Source organism: Arachis ipaensis, chromosome B7 (genome assembly GCF_059453495.1).
Source record: "Arachis ipaensis isolate K30076 ecotype BB chromosome B7, ASM5945349v1, whole genome shotgun sequence".
Taxonomy (NCBI): Eukaryota; Viridiplantae; Streptophyta; class Magnoliopsida; order Fabales; family Fabaceae; genus Arachis; species Arachis ipaensis.
In genome coordinates this window covers 103,195,957-103,220,158 of record NC_142442.1, presented here as the reverse complement: position 1 = coordinate 103,220,158, position 24,202 = coordinate 103,195,957, and the positions used below count along the sequence as shown (strand labels likewise).

Genomic DNA, 24,202 nt, shown 5'->3' with positions numbered 1-24,202 from the left:
GAACAGCTGGTCACGGTACTTCTATAGCAGGAAATAACCCCTCTGCCTTACAGAAATAAAATATGGATATGTACTGCAGGAAAGCGTTCTCAGTGGTCGCACCACTATCTATCTGACTGACTTCACGCAGTAGATCATCATACAAGTATATCCGGCGTTGCCTTAGCACAACAAATGAATAAACACATCTCTTGGGCCTACAGAAATAGCACTCCCGTAAGTGAACTTCGGCTTACAAGGATAGTCTAAACACATCACAACAACTTTCTGTGGTGAACTTCGGCCTACAAAAATAACACCTCTGTAAGTGAACTTCGGCTTACAGAAATAGCGCCCCTGTAAGTGAACTTCGGCTTACAGGTATCACAATTCTCTGTAGGTGAACTTCGGCCTATAGGAGCAACACCCTGAGATACACAATTGATATTCACTGCAGGTGAACTTCGGCCTACAGGAATAACAACTCACTGTAGGTGAACTTGGCCCTACAGGATCTCTAGGGCAATGGAAAAGCAGCAGATGAACATCCAACCGAACATCATGCTACAAGGCTTAACTCTTTATTCTTATACTCTTCTCTTTATATCTCTTTACTCTGTTCTGGTTTCTCTTTTCTCTGTATCTCTTTACTCTGTTTTAATTACTCTATTATCTGTATCCCTTTTCTCTTCTCTGATTACTCTTTTCATCTGTATCTATATTATTCTTTTTCTCTTTATCTCTTTACTTTACTCTGGTTACTCTGTTCTCTGTGTTACTTTATTCTGCTCTGATTTCTCTACTTAACTTGTGTATTTAAAGCTTATGTAAATTTTGGTATGAATAGTTAGTCTGTCCCAAGTATAGGTTCATTTAGTCTATACTGAAACAATTTAACTTTTCATATAATACCTAACCCTATTCGCGACTCAAGTACTAACTAAGTTGCCCTAGTTCGTTCACTAGTCTCTGTCTGTTTTTCTGTCATTAAAACTTTACAAACTTTTCTTTAGTTTTTATCTTTTCTTTAACTTTATATCTTTCCTTTATCTTTGCCTCACTAATATGTTTTTACCACTCCCTAAGTGTTTTATGAAGGTAATTATGAGATTCTGCGCTTAAAGTTGTCTTTCTAAAGCTTTTACAGAAAACTACCTTTTCCGCATTATTTTATTATTTTTATTAAAATATTATTTTTAATTAAATATTATTATTTAATATTTTATTATTATTTATTATTTTATCATTAAATTTTCGAAAATTAACTTACTTTTAATTTTAACCTTTAAAATTCACTTTTTACCACCCGTAACTTTTAATATTTCTACTTTTACCATCCTAACTTCCAGAAATTACCATATAACCCCTCAAACACCAAATTAATTACTTCCTTGCCCTTTTATGAATCAAAAAGGTGTTCTTCATTGTTCTTTATCACACTCAAAGTGTTCTTCATGTTCTTCATAAATTCTTCAGATTCCTTCTCTGTTTTTACCCATTTTTCAGTCTTTTCAGCAACCGATTTTTAATATAATTCATAATAAATTAGCAGCCACTAAAACCCCATCTTTTCTACATGATTTCAACACAAATTAAACCTCAATTTAAGCTTAGCGTTTCGTTTTTCCAGCTGCCCAAGAACATGAACTTTAAAGCTTGAATTTCATCAAATTTCATCAAAATTTCACCAAATTTTCACCAAGAATCAGTCATATATGCAACCAATTTTTAGCACAGCAAATTTATACAACATTCACACAACTCAAACACAAATAATCAAGATTAATTTCGTGACACCCTACCTGGTTTTGCTGCTCCTAATTCAATTAAACTTTCAGGTGGTCCTTAAGCACTTTTTCCTCCTAAATCACATCAAGAACAACTTTAAATCCAAAAACCCTCAACTGACCGAATCTCACTCAGTATGTTAGGAAGAGATATCTCACCTTAGACTTACTGGAAATTCACATTTCTTGGCCCTCAAGTCAAGTTAAGCATGATTCCTAAGGAAGAACATCAAGAAAACACATGTTTTGCATGGTTTTCCTTGAAAACCAAATTGAAATGGGAGGGAGACAGCCATCTCACCTTATTTCCATCCTTGATAAGTTACATGGTTATGTAGAGGAAGAAGAGAGGATCATTTTGGTGAAATCTGAGTTTTGATTTGAGTTTTAGTTCAGAAGAAATCAAGCTTTGAAGATTAAGTGTTCATGAAAGTTTCTCTCTTTTCTCTCTTGTTATTTTCGGCCAAAATGATGAAATGAGACAGCCTTGGAGGTCTTGGGGGTATAAGGTGAGTTGTGATTGGTTGGCTTGGAAGTGGATTAAAATAATATTAAAATATCTCAGGTGTATAACTACTAAAACTAGATGTATCAGAACACTTGCAAAAACATCTTTAAAAATTATTTTCTGAGCTACTAGCATAAATGACACTAGTAACATATTTATTATGAGAATATAACATGTATAATGAGGCCTTAGCATTGCTAAAGTCATCAGAGAGTGCTGGTGCTAAGCTGCACCAGTAAATTGTGAACCCGGTTAAACCGGTTTTCTGTTTTTAACTAAAACAGACCAAGTAACCTTATAATATCATTCAAGCATCTTCTAATACTAATATAATACTAATTTTATACTATTATCTCTCTTCTCTCATGAATCGAGTCCGGTTCATCAAACTGAGACTACTTACGAAAATCAGAATTAAAACTCCTAACCGGTACGGTTCAAAAACTAGGTTCTTCGTCATTGCGTTATCGAGCGTGCCTCAGAAAAGGTTCTATCTTAAAGATGACATAATGACAATGAGGATTGAGATACTTGTTGATATAGAAGAGGTGTTCCCTTTACTGATCTTTTGGCAAAATCCGTGCCTTTGGAAAAGATCTCGCATACTCGAAAATCAGGGCTGTTACATGTTGCATGAAATTTTGGGTATTTTTGTACCCTTCAGCTTGAAAACCTACCACATTTATGATGAAAATGCATTCCTTCATGTCTATGAAAATAAAAAGTAAAAAGTATGCACGCGTGGGCGTACAAGACGTGTCCACGTCGTTGGCCCGGCGCGACTCCTGGTATTTCAAGCAAAGAGTTGTGCCAACTCTGAGCCAGCACTGAGCCCCACGCCTAACCCTACTCACGCATGTGCGCACATGATGCTTACGCGTCCCTGAACTAGATTGCACCATCCATGCGTGGGAGTGCTAGATGCATACGCATCGATTGCGCCTCCTCACTCTCTAGTACATTTTGCCCGAGAGTTATGCAAGAACTGGGCCAACACTGAGCCCCCCACATGACTCATCCCACGCGTACGAGCACTTGCCGCGTCCGCGCCCCTTTGCTGCTCTGCACATGCATGCGTAAGCGTGTATGACGCGTCCGCGTTGGTGGCGCAACCCCAACTCTTCGTATATTTTCCAGAGAGTTGTGCTAGCATCGCGCCACCACTGCGTTGGGAGCATATCCCCCCTCCCATGCGCAAGTGTACCTGACGCTCTCGCGTCCATTTGTTTTCTGCTAACCCCCGTGTGTGCGCACCGTGCGCATGCGCGTCGTTACTCCAATGGCCAACTCATGGTACTTCAACCAGAGAGTTGTGCGAGATTCATGCTGGTACTGTGCCACTGGCGCAATTACTCCCATGCGTGCACGCCACTTGCGCGTACGCGCCCCTTCTTCTTCTGTTGCCCACGCGTACGCGTTGGCGATGCTTTTGCGTCCTTCCTTCCTTCTGCAACATCTACACGCACGCGTGGAGGGCGCGCGTGCGTCGATCTTGCAACGTTCCTTACTTGAAGCGCGCCTATTTTCAAACTTTTCCAATCTTCTTCTTCTCAAGGTACTACCATCTTCCCCTCTTCTCCACCCACTTCTACCAACCCTTCTCACCCATCTTTTTCCCAATTCTCTTCTCCTCTCCTTCCTTACATTCTACATTACTTTCTTTCTCATCTCAAGCTACTACTCACTTTTTTTCTTCTTTGTTTTGTTCCCATTTTTCACTATTTAGTTACATTTCTTTGCATTGCTTCTTAGTTACACTCTCATTCATGCATTTTTGTTCATTTCTTTGCTCTTCTTTTCTATTTGCCATGGGTGTTAAGGGTGGAGTTCTCTCTTGCATTGGTGGGTTCTTTCACTATGTTTTGCTTTCTTTGTACTATGTGGTACTCTATATTGATTGATAATACCTTGTGGGATGCTACATTGTTATATCTCCTCCATTTGCTTATTGCTTGAAGTTGCACACCAAGTGTTTGATGAAAGGCACACATGAGTTTTTGTTTCATATTTGACATCATGCTTTCACCTTAGTGCCCTTTCTCATTCCTTTGCTTGTTCCTATGTGCATTGAGCCTATTGTCTTTCCTCTGTTCCATTCATATGCTCAACCCTTATAACTTGTTTCTTGTTATTGATGCTTGAGTATATACTTCTCATGCCTTTTATTTGCATGCTTATACACCTCTTGCATCACATGCTAAGTGACTTGCAATTATTTTCACTTTGGTCTTGCTTACATGTTGCAGCTGTCATATTTACAAGACACCTATTCTTTTGTGGCCCTCTCTATCACTTGCATGATACTTTCCATGTGTTGTTTCTTTGAGTTTTATGTATGCTCTTTCTTCCTTTTTTTAGGATGGTCCTCACAAAGGATAAAGGAAAGGCACCAAAGAAGCCAGCCACCAAAATGGCACCTCAAAGATCTACCACCAAGGTGCACCAAGCCAAACCGCTCCTCAAGAAGGCGAGGAGCATCATTAGAGTTGATGAACAAGAGAAGGAAAACCCTGCGAGAGATTCTACTAAGTTTCCTAACCGTTATTGTGAGCTCATATTCCCCCTTATGACTGAAAGGAACTATCACCCAGAACCTCTTCTCACCCCTCCGGCCCATATTATTGACTTTGTCATACCCTACATCGAGCGGCGGCAGTGGGGGTTTCTCATGAGAAGACCGCAGGAGGCTAACTTGTCATGGGTGGTGGAGTTTTACTCCAATTACCATTCACCTTCTCTCAATTCCTTATTCGTGCGCCGGAGGCAAGTCCCCGTCTCGAAGGATGCTATTCAAGGAGTACTTAAAACCAGACCATTGGTGGATGGGATAGACGCCTACCAAGAGGTCTTGAAGCAGCGTTGTGAATTTGGTTTCAATTTCGATTGGGATGCCATTCTCTGGGTAATTGCCGAACCAGAAGCAATTTGGATCCAAAGAAGAATGAGATCCCAGCCCAAGGGCATTGACGTGCGCTATCTCACTGTGGAGGCCGAAGCCTGGGCCCAAATCTTATCTTATTATGTGCTTCCAAGCACCCACGGGTCATCTATCACCGCGGAGCTAGCCTTGTTGGTTTGGTGCATACTTACAGAAAAACCGGTCAATATACCCCTTCTTATCCGACAAGCCATGGGTTGTGTCCATACTAGAGGAAACCTACCCTTCCCTGCTTTAGTGACTGAGTTAGTTGCTGCCACCGGTATTCCTCGGGAGACCAAGGATCGGAAGGCACTAATTCCTGTGGTTGGCGATGTCGTCCCATTCGGAAAATATATCAAGCCTCCGACGTACACCGGAAACCTTGACATAGCCAATCCCATGGGCATTCCCACCACTTTATCCGCACCACCTAGATCATCCCACCAACGCCTTGAAGATCTCCATAAGAAGATAGACCAATATAAATGGCGGAAACAATGTCGGTTTGCTTATGTTAAGAAGCTTTTGAGTTTTGTGACCCCACCTGTGGAGGAACTGGAGATTTTCACTTCCACCTCGAACTTGAGTGAAGATAGCTTGGATGGAATGGATAATGGAAGCTCAAAGGACGATCGCCCCTTGCGCCTCACCAATAGCACCGAGGACGGTGCAAATTCTTAAGTGTGGGGAGGTCATTCGACCGGTCTCCGTAGGTAACACCCAACTAAACTTTGATTTTCTTTAGGTAATTAGGGTAGATTGCATGGTTAGGTTTTGCCTTTTGACCATCTTTTGCATGATAGTTATTTCATGTTAGGTCTACTTGGTTAGTCTAATGACTCCCTTCCCAAGAAACTATAATTTTTAGGCAACCCTACCAATTTGAACATTTTTATTGCTAAACTTGCTTGGGGAATGTATTTTGGAACATGGTCTTAGAGTGGAGAACACAAGCAAGTAAGACTTCAGCCAATTGTGTGGTTACATCTTAGAACCACTTATCTTCCTTCTTGTGTGCATTATTCTCATTCTATGATTGTAATCCTTGATTTGCTTGACTCTATATGTCCATTATTGTGTGTATGAATGCATGTATGTGATCGAAGCCATCATTTCACTTAGCCACTTACCCAAATAGCCTTACCTTACAACAGCCTTTGTTAGCCAACTTGAGCCCACGCTTAACCCACTTGTTCTTAATTTTAGCACATTACAAGCCTAAGGCGGAAAACCATAAATGTCCTTATTTGAATCTTTGATTAGCCTAGGCTAATGTGTGGGTGTCATTCAAGTATGGGAAACAGGGGACATTGGTTGGGGTAGGAGCATGTTTTTGTTTTAAGAAAAATATTGGGAAGTGGGTACATACTCATGTGTCTATTGAACATGTAAACCATATGCATTGGTACTTTTCTATATGAATATTTCAAAAAGAAAAAAAAAGAGGAGAAAGAGAAAAACAAAAAGAAAAGAAAAATGAATAATGAAAAAGAAAAAAAGAAAAAAAGATATATATAGAAAAAAAGAAAAAAAAAGAAAAAAAAGGGGACAAAATGCCCCAAAGTAAGGTTCAATAATAATCAATGCATATGTGTAGTGACCAAAGAATAATGCATGAGTATATGGAAAAGTGAGGAATGGGTAGTTAGGTTAGCACTTAAATGTATAGGTTGTATATAGGTTAGGTGGGATGCTTAGGTTAATCAAAGATTTAAATTCTAGCCCACTTATCCGTACATATATACTCCTACCTTGACCCTAACCCCATTACAACCCAAGAAAAGACCTCATGATATGTGTATGCTTGCATGGAATAACTGTTGATTGTTAGAGGAAGAAAAAATTTTGGAAAGCATGAAATAGAGGAGAATTGAGTGATCAACCTTATACACTTTCCGGTGAGGGTTCGAGGCTCAATTCCATGGTCCCGGCTCTCGCGAGCATTCTTCATGCAAGTTATGCGCACATCACTTGGATGATTGGAATTGGTAGAGTTCATATATTGTTATCATTTTGCCCTACTTGCTTATAGATGTGCCTTGGAAGGATACTTTGCTCTTGACCAACTAGATAGTAGTATTCATTTTAGTTGTATTCATGTAGGTAGATTGCATCTTATAAATCCCATTCTCTTGTGATTCTTCGGTCTTTGGTTCTCTTTTAAGCATGAGGACATGCTTGGTCTAAGTGTGGGGAGGTTGATAAACCCCATTTTTAGAGTTTATCTTGTACGAATTTTGAGGGTTTTATCGATGTTCTTTCACACTTATTCATAAATAATGCATGGTTTTGTGTTCCCTTCCCTATTTTGCTTCATGGATGAAAACATGCCTCTTTTACACTAAATATGCATATTTGAATTCTCTTCTATTATCATTCGATACTGTGATCTGGGTGTTAAGTGATTTTAGAGTTTTTAGGGCAAGGATGGCTTAGAAGAGAGGAAGGAAGCATGCATGAATGGAAGGAGCATGGAAAATGAAGCTTTGGAGCTTGAGCAGCGAGGTGCACGCGTACGTTGCACATATGGGTGGATGCGCACTACTGGATCGGCGCGAGGAAGCCAAAGCTAGAAGCCGGCGCATTCGTGTGGCTTAGCCAGAACCTCATGGACGCGCACGCGTGCTTGGCTCTTGCGCGTGGATCGTGAAAACCCTAGGGACGCGCACGCGTCGGTGCCAGATAAACCCCAATTTCATGGTTTATCTTGTGCTTATTTTGGGGGATTTTATCACCATTTTCCACATTTATTCAATGAAATAGCATGGTTTTGTAATTCTCCCTTGAATTGTGCTTAAGTGTAAAACATGCTTTTTAGGCCCTTAAATTGGTGATTTTGATTCACTTTAATTCCATTCGATGCCTTGATGTGTTTGTTAAGTGATTTCAGGTTCATAAGGCAAGTATTGGATGGAAGAAATGAGGAGAAAGGCATTAAAAGTGGAGAATGCATGAAGAAACAAAGATTGGCGATGCATCAATGGGCGCGCACGCGTGAAAGTGGTTTTACATAGAGACGCGCACGCATACATGCCGCGTCCGCGCGGATGAAAAAATAGCCAAATCGACGTGTACGCGCACATGGCATGTACGCGCCGATACTCTCACGTGACCCATTTAAAGGCAAAATACTGGGGGCAATTTCTTAGCTGCCCAGGCCCAAATCTAACTTGTTTCTGAGTGTATTTCATGCAGAATTAAAGTCCAAGCAAAGAGGGAGCAATTAGTTTAGCCAACATGAGCCTTTAGTTAGTTTCCTAAAGAGAGAAGCTATCTCTTTTCTCTAGAATTAGGTTAGGATTAGGTTAAATTGTTATAGATCCATGTTTAATTCCTTTCTTTCATCTTGCTTCTTTTATAATTTCTCACGTCTATGACTTGATCTCTTTAGTAGTAATGTTAATTTCTCATTTTGCTCTCTTTTGTGATGATAACTCATGATGGATTTGGTTTACAATTAATGCAAATTGATGTTGATGTTTCTTTCATGTTGATTTTGCTTGCTATTGTTAAGTTCTTGTTTATAGTCGTCATGGTTTTCCTTAATTTTAGCAATTTATGATGTTTACTTTTATTACACATTAGGTGTTTGATATAATGCCTCCTATAATTTTTGAGTAGTTCTCTTGACCCTTGGCCTAAGCTAATGGGATTGAGTGATCTTGAGTCCTTGGGTTTTGTTGAATTGGCAATTTTAGAACCCTTGTGGATCAATTTGATAACCATTGACTCTAACTTACTACTAAGTCAATTAGTAGCTAGGTTGGGACTTATGGATTGATGTTGATCAAGCCATTTAATGTACTCTAAGCCTAGGAGTAGACATTACGTACTTAAGACTTTAGAGAGTATACCTAATCAGCTCAGTTTCGCATGATTACCAACGCTTGAATTGTTGACAAGGATAGTGATCTCAATTACCTAAGTCTTAGCCAAGTGTCTTTTACCTTGCTTCGTTTAATTGCTTGTTTGAGTTATTTTCCTTGCCATTTACGTTATTGCCCTCTTATCAATCAAACCCCCTTTTACCCCTTCATAGCTAATAATTGACCACTGCATTGCTATCCTCGTGAGACGACCCGAAGTGTAAATACTTCGGTTAATTCTTATTTGGGGTTTGTACATGTTACAACTCAAATTTTTTATGTGAGAATTGTTTGTTGGTTTAGAGCTATGCTTACAACGAAGTTATTATTTCTACTAGAGAAATTCTAGACCGACACGGCAAATTTTCATCAATCAAAATGGCGCTGTTGCCAGGGATGGCAAAGGTGCTACATTATTAGCTACTGTATATATTGTGAATATCTTGATTTTTGGTTTGTTTGTTGGCTTTTGCTAGTTATAGGATTTTATTTTCTTTATTTCTTATTATTTCTATTTTTGTTTTCTCTTATCACCATGAATTCTCATCACTTTGGCTATGAGTGTAGTTCAAACTATGTTGTAGAAAATGGAAGCTTCAATGAGGATGTGTATCAAGGATTTGGAAATCAAGGATGGGAGGAACCCCAAGCTCAAGGACAACCGTCTAGGCAACAACCTTCTTTGAACTCATATGGGTATAACCCTGATCCTAATGCATACCAATCCAATGTGTGTGATGACCCCTACTGTGATTGTCAACCACAACCACCACATGCATATGAACCCCCTCCGTGACATAATTTTGAACCACCCTACTCACAAGCTTATTATTACCATTTACCCCCATATGACCCCAACTCATACCCACCATACGACCACCATATGAACAATATCTAGAACCACCGCCTTTCCAACACCAATACTCCCATGAACCACAAAATCCACACATACCACCTCAAGGATTTTACCATTATGAACCACCTTCCAATTACAACAACCTTCCCTGAAATCTTCCACCATCACCTCTCAATGAAGCCTCTATGACGAAATTGAGAGATCTTAAATCTCTTATCTCAAGGCGACAAGAGGAGGATGAAAAGAAGTTTGCGGAGTTAAAGATCAAAAATGGCTATTATGGTAGAAGCCATTAGTAACATGATCTCATCCCGCCTAAGCTTATGCAATCAAGGTGCTTCCATTGTTGAATGTGGAGAAGCAACCAAAGAGCTTAGTGAGGGAGTGAACTTGAAGCTCCATCGAGAAGAGGAGGAATTAAAACAAGAAATACAACCAGAGGAGGAGGTAGAAGCTAGTGAACAGAAGGAAGTAGTGGTTGGATGTCTAGGATATGTTGAGAACATAAAGGAATCTCAAGTCGAAGAGCTCTCTTCCATGAAGTTTGGAAGGGATATTAAAGAGGAGAGTGATGTTGAGGAAGTAGATAGAGAGTCAAAGGAAATTGATCAAGAAGTGGATTCCATCAGTGATTTTTTGTCCACATGGATCAATCCCCTTGATAATCTTGTCGAGCCTTCTTCCAGTGAATTGGAAAGCAATGTCAAGGAGGACGTGCAACCTCCTAGGCTTATTGTGAATGAAGAATTGGAAGAAGTGTCCCAAGCAACAAGCCCTCCCATTTATGATGATTCCGAATCGACATACGATCCTCTTGAGTTTGATGATTCCTTCCCCACTGTGCCTGGAATTGATGACGAGGTAGACTTCACTAAACCTCCTATCTATGATGAGAGCGATGGGGAAGAGATAGAAGAAATTGGTGAAGAAGAGTGTAAATTTGAAGAAACTTGGCGAGAAGTAAAGCTCGACGAACCTCGCCAAGTGGTGGAAGCCTCTAAAAGAGGATGGACGGGAGTAGAGCGTGCTTTGTCATCCAATCTTTCATTTGGGTGGGTAAAAATTCTAACTATTAGCTTTATTATCTTACTTGAGTACGGTTTGCTTGAGACGGATGGCCAACTTAGGGCGCTATGTGGAATTAAGCGAAAGAGGCGGATGTTTAGTGGTTGGCATTCTAAATCTAGACTCATTATGGTTGGAAGCTCAAAATTGAAGAGTATAAATTGGTACTATGCTCAATTGAATGGGTCTAGGAGGATAGTTTGGTGCCTTCATGAGGATTCAACTTTCTTGTCACCCGGACAGAATCAAGGCGATCAACTAGAAGATGGGTGCGAAGACAAGATATGGGATCCTGAATCACACTATGGGAACCAATTTTGGGAGCTTATATCTTGGAGAGAACTTCACCAAGGCTTGGTGAAAATGGTTGAAACTTCTGACAACCAATTGAAGGACAAGCACTCTTGGAGGTTCAAGGATGGATACAAGCATAAGCCACCTTGACAAGGAACCTTCCAAATGTCCAACTTAAGGACTTAAACCAAAAGTGCTTGGTGGGAGACACCCCACCATGGTAAACTCTTCCCATTCTCTTGTAGATATAATGAATGAATAAAATGAGTTCCATTATATATAGATCTTTCCTTCGTAGTACATTTTGTCTTGCTTGCTGATTTATTTATACATTTTATGCTTTGATTAGGGATGATTCTTTGAATTTGAGTTTTTGCTTGGATTGTAAGTTTCCTCAAATTGTTTGAAAAATCCTCAAAAATTCAAAAACATGTTTGATTTTGCATCTTAGCTAGTTCTAGAGTCCTATAGAAGGTTGGGAAAATTATGAGCTCTTCTTGGTGCTCTTAAAAAAAAAAAAACAAACCAACCACGCGCAAGCGCACAGTACGCGCGCGCGTTGGCTGCGCATCTGAGTTTTCTGGGCCAAAGACCAGAGAGTTGTGCCACTATTGGGCCAACTCTGTGCGCAAACCCACGCGGACGCACGCCATACGCGTCCGCGCCACTTAGCGTTTCCCTAACCACGCGTAGGCGTACTTGGCGCCTCCGCGCCCCCATCGTCTATCAACCGATCCACGCGCAAGCGCACAGTGCGCGCATGCATCGATGCGCTTTTGCATCAATCAGGCCAAAAGACCCGAGAGTTATGCCAACTCTGGGCCGGTTTTGTGCCTCTGGCCCAGCTCACCCGTGCGGACGTGCACTGTACGCGTCCGCGCCTATTCCCAATTATCCCATCTACGCGCAAGCGCGGATGGAGCTTCCGCACCACTTCCTTATTTTCTCACCCATGCGGACGTGCACGCTGCGCGCATGCGTGGATTTGAATTCCACTTACCCCAGGGACGCGAAGCCCTAGCGCATTCGCGCAGCTCCCCTCTGCAACGTTCTATTTCCCCTTCTCCCTCCATTTCCAAATATCATCCCTACGACCACCACCGTGAACACCACTGTCGTCACCACACATCCCCCTCTCTCCTCGCCCTCCACTCTTTCTCCTCTCTCTCTCCATTCTCACTCCTCTGCTCTCTCTCTTTCTCACCTGTTCCCCCTGCTCTGTCTCTGTTTTCCCTCTGTAATCAGCGACCGCCATCATGACCAAGAGCGCTGATAAACCACTATTTTATGGTTTATATTGTGTTTAATTGTGTGGTTTTGTCATGATCCTTGCCCACTTATTCATCAATTTAGCATGCATTTAGATTTCCTTCTTAAATTTAGTACATGTTTGAAAATTGCTTCCGAGAGACTTTAATTATTTACTTTTAATTCTCCTTTATTGCATTCGATGCTGTGATCTGTGTGTCAAGTGTTTCAGGCCTTATAGGGCATGAATGAGATGGAGATTGGAGAGGAAGCTAGCAAAAATAGAAGGAACACAAGAATTTGAGAAGATAACCAGCGAGAAGTGATGCGGTCGCATGGCTCACGCGACCGCGCGAAGTAGCGCAAATCGCAGCGACGCGACCGCATGGCTTGCGCGGCCGCGCGGATTGGAAAGCGCGAGTGACGCGGTAGCGTGGACGACGCGAATGCGTGGAGAGGAAAAAGCGCAAGCGACGCGTCCGCATGTGCAGACTAGAGTCAAAGAATATGCAGAAACAACACACACATTCATTCAGTAGTTTGAGATCTAGTTTTTTCACTCTCTTAGGTTTTTCTCTCTAGTTTTTAGGATTTTAATTTTCAATTGATCTTAGCATTGGAACATTGAGAAGAGTTATTTCCTCATCAAGACTTCATCATTCTAGTTTGTTCTCTTAACTTGGTTTTATTCTTCCATGTTCTTTGTTATGTTCAATTTTGTCATTCAGATACTTTTATGATTAATTAATGCAAGGATTATTTCTCTTTAATTCAATTTCAATTCCAATAATCATGTCTTCTTTTAATTCCCTTTTATGTGCCATGGATTCTTTATTTACAATGCGTGAGTAGTTTCATTAGTTGATAGGGAGTTGATTAAAAGGAACTCTTGAGTTGGAAGGATCGAAGGAGAAATTTATAGTTGGGTTAAATGTTGGATTGCTATCCTGTCACCAACGCCAATCCCTTTGAACTAAGTGGGTTGTAACTCGTGAATAGATTTGGCAGTCCAACTTGTTTGACTTTCCCTTACCCAGTAAAGGATAACCAAACAGAGTAACCGTTAATTATAAATCAATCTTAAAAATCACCCCATCAATGATAGAGATTCTAACTGATCAATTCCCAGTCAAGGCTTTTATTTATATTATTTAAAATTCCTCAATTTAAATTCCAATTTACTTAGCTCAACTTCTTGGAACATCTGATTAATAAAATAACACACCTTTCTGCAACTCGTTGGGAGACGACCTGGGACTTAAAACTCCCAGTAATTTTAATTTAAACTCTCTGTGACATATTTCTAAATTGATAGGCAGATTTTCGGTGAGTTAAGAACTATACTCGCAATGTAACCATTTTAATAAATTTTTAATTCACCAGCTTCTGCTTCCCATCAAGCGCCGCCGTGAGCACCACCGCTGGCAGCACTGCCGTGCTGCTTCCCTTATCCGTTTCTCCCATCCTATATTTCTGCTTCTTCCCTATCTTTCAGGTTTATACCTTCCCCTGTTCTGCTTTCTTCACTGTTTTATATTAATTCTGTAATTAGCTTAGTTAGATTAGTTTTGTTAGTTTAGTTTGATTAGCTAGTTAGAGAATCTGGGCTGAGTGGTGGATTTAGGCTTGTTTGAATAATGATGATGATTGAAAGTGTGCCATCCATTGATTTTCCTGCTTTGCTCGTGCTACATGTTTGGCTAGTTTAATGCTGTTTTGTCATGCCTAGTGATACTGAGTCTTATTCTAATTTGAACTCAATTCCCTGAATTCAATCTGGTCTGAAGTATTGGAATTCAGATTACTTGCTTATTGAATGGTTTGTTGTTGATTGAGTGATACTGTTTTTCTCGAATTCAATTTGAATTGTCAACTGCTCCACTTTAATTTTCCGTTTTGTTCTTGTTTCAAGACCCTGTTGTTACTGAATTCCTACTTCACTTTGTTCATGATGCTGTTCTGGTGCTGTGCTGAAAGCCAGTATTTTGTGCATTATTTAAGGAAAGAATGCTCTTTGTAGCAAGCTGGTTTGGTCTGAATTGCTTTCTGAGGTTTGCTGCTTAAAATTTGGCTATTTGTTCAATTCATATGAACTTATACATAATTTTTATGCTTTTGAATTTTAATGAATTCATATGGAATCTGATTTGATTGTTTGAATTTGGTAAATAGCCAATTTACGGATGAAATGCTGCCAGATTTTTCCTAACCATATTTCATAAGTGACATTGTTTTAGTTGAGGCAACAAACTTCTATTTAACAAAATTCTGTGTCAATAGGATTTTGTTTGCTAAATGGTTTCAGAAACTCCTCAAGAACAAGTTTTGGTCATGCTATCGTATTCTTGCTTGTTATTCATGCTGATTTGCTTATATGCATTGAATAGTTTGAATGAATTTTCAAATTGGCCATCACTTGTAACTCTTTTAAGATTTTGTGCCTCTTGTGCATAAACTTACAAGTTTGAAGGTTTTAATCTATGTTACTAATTGATTCATTTTATTCACACTTAATTTCATCAAGTCACATGGATCCTGAAACTTTCCATTCTTGTCCAAACTTGTGACTTTTATGCATCGTTGGAATTGGTATTGAATGTTGCTTGATTTACTTGTCCCTCAATGTCTTGATTTTACCAACAACATTCAATGCGACCATAGTGATCTTCACATTGATTGGTGACTTCTTTTCATATTAGTTGCTCTCTAGCAATATCATATTTCATTATCAGTGACTGTATCCATTTCATGATTGTGAGTGTGCTTCCACCCCTATTTTGTACATTCCTCTTGAATTGAGCCGGTAACCACCATATCACTGATTTTCAACTGATTTCTAACTTTAATTTGTTTAACCAACTAACTTCTCTTTTGGTTTTCAACTTAACTCTTTTGATTATTCTTTTGGATATGGCGTTTCTTAGGCTCAATAGACAAGTATTGTGCAATTATGGTTTGAATTCTTAGTTTGTGGCCTGATTTGAATCATATATTTTGTTACTTGCATTCCAAGAATTCTCTTTCTTTTACTCACTTCATGAACATGCTTTGCTTTGAGTGCTTTATATCTGCTTGCCTGGCTGCTTATGTTGTATCATCTCTGTTTTTCAGGATGTCAAACAAAGGGAAAGCCATAGCTACTATTTCTAAGAAGAGAAAGCACTCTAAAACCTCTACCCCTTCACCTTATGCAAATTATGCTAAGAATCCCCTGAATAAAGAGGACAAGGAAAATCAATTGCTACCTTCCACTGACCGAATCAAATTCCCAAACCTTTAATGTGAGCTCCGCTTCCCCGCTTTTTAGAATAAGAACCTAAACATTGAGAAGAAACTGGTCCTTCCCAATGATGTGAGGTGTGCCATAAATACCCACATTCTGGAGTTGGGATTAGACTTTGTTGACAAAAATTTAGGGAGGATAAACACCTCATGGGTGAGGGAATTTTATTGTAACTTCTTTTGTCCCACTCTGGATTCAGTCCAAGTGCGGGTAGAGAGATTTTGATCACCGAGGCTACTATTAGGGAGGCATTGCTTTGCCGACCTCGCACTGAGGATACATGCACCTATGAGCAGGCAGAGGTAGCCATCCACTGCATGACTTTTGATTATGAGGCGCTTAAGCGCGTGATTGCCACACCTGATGCCCCTTGGGTGTTAGATTCTGGGAACAAGAAGCCCAAGGGGATGCGTTTCACTTATTTGTCGAGAGAGGCTAAGACTTGGCAGCATATTTTCGCCCATTGTGTCCTGCCCGTCACTCACTTCTCAGAGATTCTGATGGATATGCTGGTTCTGATAGGGTGTATAATGGTGGGGAAGGAGGTAGACTTCCCCCGACTGATCAGGAAGAGTATATGGCGCGTGCATATACGTGGCCTCTTGGCATTCCCTACACTGGTTACCAGTATGATTGAGCTGGCTGATGTCACATGGGAGGACGATGATGTGACACCACCACCCCCAAATGAGGACGACAAGGAGGTTACCATTCCATAGGGGTAGTTGGGTGCATGAGAAGCCCCCACCCAAGCGCCGTTCTCGAGCCAGAGCAGTGGAGGAGGCAGCTCAGCCCTCATCATCAGCAGCCGCAGCAGGACCCCCCTCTACTTTAGCAGCCGCAGCATCCTTACCACCACCACCAGCACCTGAGCCGACTTACCTGTTGGTGCAGCACCTATTTTGCTTGATGGAGCGCCTCGAGCGTCGTATCATGCGATGTCTCGACCGCATAGACCAGGAGTTTGTCTCACAGGACATTGAGCTACCTCGGCTCCTAGACTCCCCCGCCTCCGACGAGCAGGATCAGAAGGAGGAGCATGATGAGGAGCCGACACATTAGGATGCACCTCTAGAGACACAGGCTGCCACGGAGGTTCAGTACCCTCCTGAGGTTCAGCAGGACACTCCTCAGCCACAGCTTGAGCCAGTACCACAGCCACAGCTTGAGCATGAGCCACAGCATGGCGCGAATGATGACCCCCCTCCCGAACTTCAGCAGTAGCATTGAGGACGATGCTTCATTCTAAAGTGTGGGGAGGTCACCGTTCGTGACCGGTGTATTGCGTTTATGTGGTGAACTTTCAGACATTTATCTCTAGTTTCTTGATAAACCACTATTTTATGGTTTATATTATGTTTAATTGTGTGGTTTTATCATGATCCGTACCCACTTATTCATTAAATTAGCATGAAATTATAATTCCTTCCTGAATTTATAACATGTTTCAAAACTGCTTCCTAGAGACTTTAATTATGTATTTTTAATTCTCCTTTATTCCATTTGATGCCGTGATCTGTGTGTTGAGTGTTTCAGACTTTATAGGGCATGAACGAGTTGGAGATTGGAAAGGAAGCTAGCAAAAATGGAAGGAACACAAGAAGTAAGGAGATCACCAAAGAGAAGTGACACGGTCGCATGGCTCACGCGACCGCGCGAAGGAGAGCAAATCGCAGTGACGCGGCCGCATGGCTCACGCGGCCGCACAGATTGGAAAAGGTCAGGCAATGCAGTAGTGTGGACGACGCGAACGCGTGGCAAGGCAAAGTGCGAATGACGCGTCCGCATGGATGACGCGATCGCATGACATGTGCGATCTGCATAATCTGCAGAAATCGCTGGGGGCAATTTTGGACCGTATTTTGACCCAGTTTTCGGCCCGGAACAACAGACTAGAGTCAGAGAATATGCAGAAACAAAAGACAACATTCATTCTACACAGTTTACAGTTTTAGATCTAGTTTTTCCTCCTCTAGGTTTTTCTCTCTAGGTTTTAGAATTTTAATTTTGGGAATTGATCTTAGCATTGGAACATTGAGAATAGTTATTTCCTCATCAAGACCTCGTCATTCTAGTTCGTTCTCTTAACATGGTTTTATTCTTCCATGTTCTTTGCTTTGTTCAATTTTGTCATTTGAATACTTTCATGATTATTTGATACAAGGATTATTTCTTCCATTTTAATTTATTTTTCCATTCCAATAATCATGTCTTCTTTTAATTCCCTTTCATGTGTTATGGATTTATTATTTACAATCAGTGAGTAGTTCCCCCACTTGATAGGGAGTTGATTGAAAGGAACTCTTGGGTTGGAAGGATTGAAAGAAAAATTATAATTAGGTTAAATGTTGGATTGTTATCTAATCACTAACACCAATCCCTTTGAACTAAGTGGGTTGCAACTCGTGAACAAATCTAGCATTCCAACTTGTTTGACATTCCCTTACCTAGTAAAGGATAATTAAACAGAACAGCCATTAATTATAAATTAATCTGGAGATCGTTCCATCGATAATAGAGATTCCAACTAATCAACTCCCAATCAAGGCTTTTATTCATATTATTTAAATTTCCTCTTTTTAATTTTCCCTCTACTTAACTCAACTTCTTGGCACATCTGATTAATAAAATAGCACACTTTTCTGCAACTCGTTGAGAGACGACCTGGGACTCCAACTCCCAGTAATTTTTAATTTAAATTCTCTGTGACATATTTCTAAATTGATAGGCAGATTTTGGTGAGTTAAGAACTATACTTGCAATGTAACTATTTTAATAATTTTTAATTCACCAACATCTGCGCCTCATCAATTTTTGGCGCCGTTGCCGGGGACTTGCAATAGAGTGCTAAAGTTATTAATTAGAATTTATTTATTTGCATTTTATTTTATTTTGCTACTATGAGCTGCATGTTTCTTCCGTCAAATGACGCGTTCACTTCCTGATTCGCGCTTGCTAATATTCGATCCTGAAATTGAAAGGACTATTTCACAAATAAGGCGAGAACAGCATCGGTTAGTTCGCTCTGAGGGCAGATCTAAAAGTGAACTTGAGGAAGAAACCAGCCCCCATTCTACTGATTCGGTTGTTTTACGTGCAGAAGACATGGCAGCTAGGAGAGTTACCATCCAGGAGGAAGGAGCCCCTGATTTTACAATGCAACCGTTTCAAGCGCATCATCCAGCGGTAGCTACAGATTTTGAAATAAAGACCGCACTGCTAAACTTGATGCCCAAGTTTCATGGCCTACCGGCTCAAGAGCCTATCAAGCACTTGAGAGATTTCCAGGCAGCCTGTTCTACTGTCAGGCGTGATGGTACTGATGAAACTTCAATTTTCCTGAAAGCTTTCCCGTTTTCTCTCGAGGGAAAAGCAAGAGAGTGGTACTACACTCAACGTCTGGCAAATGTATCCAACTGGGATACACTCAAAAAGGAGTTTTTGGAAAAATTCTTTCCATCTAAAGTTACTAATAAACTGAGGAAGGATATTTCCACAATTGTTCAGGATGACAATGAGACTCTCGTTGAATACTGGGAGCGCTTCAATAATCTTCTGGAAGCATGCCCCCACCACAGGATTGACAAGATAGTGTTACTTAGCTATATCACACAGGGCATGAGGCCCCAAGATAAGACCACATTGGAAAGTGCTAGCAATGGGTCTATGAAGAAGTACAAGACCACTGATGAGGCTTGGCAATTCATCAGTGATTTAGCTGAATCCACTAGGAATCACAGGCAAAAGCAAGGCCGTTCGAAAGCCGTTGCAGAAGTATCCTCTAATAGAGAGATTGCTGCTCTAGCTCAGAGTATATGTGAGATGACCAACTTGCTGAAGCAGATGCAATTGAATCAACAACAAGCTCAGCAAGCTCAACCTCCTCCGCCACAGCAAAACCAACAACTAGTCCCACAAAGAATTTGCGGAATCTGTGCTGATTATAGCCATTACACTGATGAATGCCTGCAGCTCCAATAAGAAGACAACATGGTGGCATCCACTCATAACTTCTATGACCGCCCCAACCAAGGGTACAATCAAAGTGGAAATAATAACCATGGATGGCAGGACAATTCTAACCAGAATTGGAGGGACAACAATAACAGAGGAGGCAGAGATAATCAGGGAAATCAGAGGTGAAATAATAACAACAACAGGCAGCAGAATCAACCTTACAGAGCACCTCACCTGAGGCAAAACCAAGGACCACAGAACAATCAACAGCAGACATCTCAATTTACTCATTCTTCTTTATCTCCTAATGAAGAGCTACTACAATCTTTTTAGCGAAGACAACAGACCATGGAAAATAACATGAATAGTATTAACGCCAGTCTGAATGGTCTCACCTCTACTTTGCAAGCTCTTATGTCACAGCTTGGATCAATACAAAATTCCAATAACCAACCTTCAAGCTCCACTGGAATCCCCTCTCAACCATTACCCAATCCAAAGGGAGGCATTAATGCCATCACCCTAAGGTTTGGAACCACACTGCAGGAGAGGAGTCAGGAAGAACCAAGCCCACCAGAACACACCTCAGCTGAAGAGGTAGTAGAAATAGAAGATGTTGAAGAGGAAGAGGACATACAGGACATAGCTAAAGAAGAAATAGCTCAACCACAGGAGGAAGCACCAAAAGGCGCAGACACCACAGAAGACACCACTCCTATTCCATTTCCCCAACTTGCAAGGAAGCCCAGGAAGCAGCTGGAACCTGACCCCAAAATGGTAGAAATATTCAAAAAGGTTGAGATAACTGTTCCTCTTTTTGATGTTATTCAGCAGGTACCTAAATATGCAAAGTTTCTAAAAGACTTATGTATCTATAAAGACAAAATTAATGAATTAGAAACTATTCATTTGGGTAGTTCTATATCTGCTTTAATGGGAGGATTACCTGAAAAATGTAGTGATCCAGGTCCTTGTATAGTTAGCTGTACTATTGGTGGTGTAGTAATTTATGATTGCATGTGTGATTTAGGAGCATGTGTCAGTATAATGCCTTTGTCTATATATGATATTTTGAGGCTCCCTCCCTTAAAAAGGTCGGCAGCTCGTTTTGTGTTAGCAGATAAAAGCATTATTACAGTGGCTGGAGTTGCTGAAGATGTTTTGGTGAACATTAAGGGGCTTACATTTCCCACTGATTTTTATATCTTGGAGATGCCCCATAATAATTCAGATAAGCCATCATCAATCCTACTTGGAAGACCATTCCTGAAGACATCAAAATTCAAATTGGATGCTTTTTCAGGAACATACTCCTTTGAAATAGATGGCCGTATAGTAATCTTCAATCTGAATGGAATCATTGACAACCCCCCAGAAGATCGTTCTATCTTCCAGAGTGATGTCATAGATGAAAGTGTAGCTGAAGTTCACAAGGAAGAGTTTGAAGAGAGACACACTGGACAAAGTCCAAGTGTGGGGACCCTTTTAACTGACAATGAGGGCACTTCGCCATTTTCACAAGCTCCAGATAATCCAGAGCCTGCCCATGATCAAAAGTTAGAATTGAAACCCCTCCCTCCACATCTCAAATATGCTTATCTTGAAGATGAGCAGAGGTTTCCAGTTATCATTGCAAGGGAACTTACTTCTCAACAAGAAGAGCAGTTACTTGATGTGCTGAGGAAGCATAAGAAGGCAATTGGGTGGAGCTTGGCAGACATAGTAGGCATCAACCCTCAAGTATGTGAGCATAAAATATTTTTAGAAGAGGGAGCAAGACCTGTTCGTCAACCTCAAAGAAGATTGAATCCCACCATCTTGGAAGTTGTCAAAAAGGAAGTGACCAGACTATTGGAAGCCAGTATCATATATCCCATTTCAGACAGTGAATGGGTAAGCCCAGTACAAGTGGTGCCCAAGAAGTCTGGAGTCACTACAGTGAAGAATGAGCATGGAGAGCTCATAGCAACTAGAGTTCAGAATGCTTGGAGAGTCTGCATTGATTACAGGCGTCTCAACCAAGCTACCCGTAAGGATCACTACCCACTTCCATTCATTGATCAAATGCTGGATCGCCTGTCAGGTAAATCACATTATTGCTTTTTAGATGGTTACACAGGTTATTTCCAGATTCATATAGCTCCTGAGGATCAGGAAAAGACTACTTTTACATGTCCTTTTGGGACTTATGCTTACAAGAGAATGCCCTTTGGCTTGTGCAATGCACCAGCTACTTTCCAAAGGTGCATGATGAGTTTTTTCTCCGATCTTATTGAGGACTGTATGGAAGTTTTTATGGACGATTTTAGTGTTTATGGTGATTCTTTTAGCCTTTGCTTAGATGGATTATCTAGAGTATTAGATACATGTGTTAATACAAACCTTGTATTGAAGTTCAAAAAATGTCACTTTATGGTAAAACAAGGGATTGTATTAGGACATGTGGTATCCAATGATGGCATTTCTGTAGACCCAGCAAAGGTGAATGTTATTTCTAGTCTACCTTACCCCTCTTCTGTGAGGGAAGTCCGTTTGTTCCTTGCCATGCAGGTTTTTACAGGAGATTTATTAAGGACTTTAGTAAGGTCGCACTTCCCTTATCCAGATTACTGCAGAAGGATATTGAGTTCGAGTTCAGTGAGGATTGCAAACAAGCGTTTGATAAGCTGAAGACTGCTCTGACTTAAGCTCCAATTGTGAGAAGACCAGACTGGAGCCAGCCGTTTGAAATCACGTGTGATGCTTCCAACCATGCAGTAGGAGCAGTGCTGGCTTAGCGTGAAGGTAAGGATCCTTTCAGTTTTGCTTATGCGTCTAAGACATTAGACAATGCCCAGTCCAATTATACTACTACTGAGAAAGAGCTTCTTGCTATTGTTTTTGCTCTGGATAAATTCCGGGCTTATTTACTTGGTACTAGAGTAGTAGTGTATTCGGACCATGCAACTTTAAAGTATCTATTAGCTAAAAAGGAGTCCAAACCAAGACTTATACGTTGGATACTGTTGTTACAAGAATTTGATTTAGAAATAAAGGATAGGAGTGGTAATCAAAATTTAGTGGCAGATCACCTGAGTCGCCTTGAGCATATTAAGGATGATTCTACTCCTATAGATGATAATTTTCCTTTTGATAACCTGCAAGCAGTATCTGAGGTAGTCTCTTGGTATGCACCTGTTGCTAATTATTTAGTTAGCCGCACATTTCCTCCAAATTTTTCTAAGCATCAAAGAGACAAGATGAAAAGCGAGTCTAAATATTATATAGGGGATGACCCATATTTATGGAGATGTGGCGCTGATCAAGTAATTAGACGTTGTGTGCCTCAATCAGAATTCCAGTCCATTTTAGAGGCATGTCACTCATCTAAGAGTGGAGGACATTTTAGCCCTCAAAGAACAGCTAGAAAGATCTTAGACTGTGGATTCTGGTGGCCTACTCTTTTTAGAGATGCTGCCGAGTTTTGTAAATCTTGTCTCCCATGCCAGAAATTTGGTAATATATCCAAGAGGGATGAGATGCCTCAACAAATTATGCTTTTCTGTGAAATTTTTGATGTTTGGGGCATTGACTTCATGGGTCCATTTCCAAATTCTAATGGATATTTTTATATATTGTTAGCTGTGGATTATGTTTCCAAATGGGTGGAAGCAATTCCTACCCGCACTGATGATGCTAAAACTGTTGTTTCCTTTGTGAAAAACCATATTATATGTCGCTTCGGATCACCACGAGCAATCGTGAGCGATCAAGGCACCCATTTTTGTAACAGAAGACTGACAGGATTAATGAAGAAGCATGGGATAATTCATAAAGTTGCAACAGCTTACCATCCCTAAACTAATGGGCAAGCCGAGGTGTCAAACAGAGAAATTAAGCGTATCTTGCAAAAGATAGTAAAGCCTCATAGAAAAGACTGGAGCACCAGGCTACAAGATGCACTCTGGGCATATAGAACAGCATACAAGACACCCATTGGGATGAGCCCTTTCCGTTTGGTTTATGGAAAAGCTTGTCATCTCCCAGTTGAAGTAGAACACAGAGCTTTTTGGGCAGTTAAGGAGTGCAACATGGGAATTGAGAAAGCCGGAGCTGAAAGGAAGTTGCAACTGCAGGAACTGGAGAGCCTTCGCCTAGAAGCTTATGAAAACTCCAGAATATACAAGGAAAAGATGAAGGCTGTACATGATCAAAATATCAAGAAGAAGGAGTTCCAACCTGGGAATTTAGTCCTCCTTTACAAATCTCGACTAAGGCTCATGCCAGGCAAGTTGAGATTACGATGGGAAGGTCCACATAGAGTAGAGAAGGCCGAACCGTACGGAGTTTATCACCTAAGCCATCCTTCAAGCTCTGAACTTATTAAGGTTAATGGACAACGCCTGAAGCTATACCATGGCGAGAAGGTACAGAAAAACAAGGAGCTTGAGATCTTCCTC

General features: G+C 40.7%; 1 non-coding gene across 1 annotated transcript; it reads right to left on the bottom strand.

Annotated features, from left to right (window-relative positions):
• Positions 1–19,280: 19,280 nt before the first annotated feature.
• LOC148553577 (small nucleolar RNA R71) lies at positions 19,281–19,387 on the bottom strand. The gene has a single exon (XR_015893841.1). It is a non-coding gene; the product is annotated as a small nucleolar RNA R71 (small nucleolar RNA).
• Positions 19,388–24,202: the final 4,815 nt, after the last annotated feature.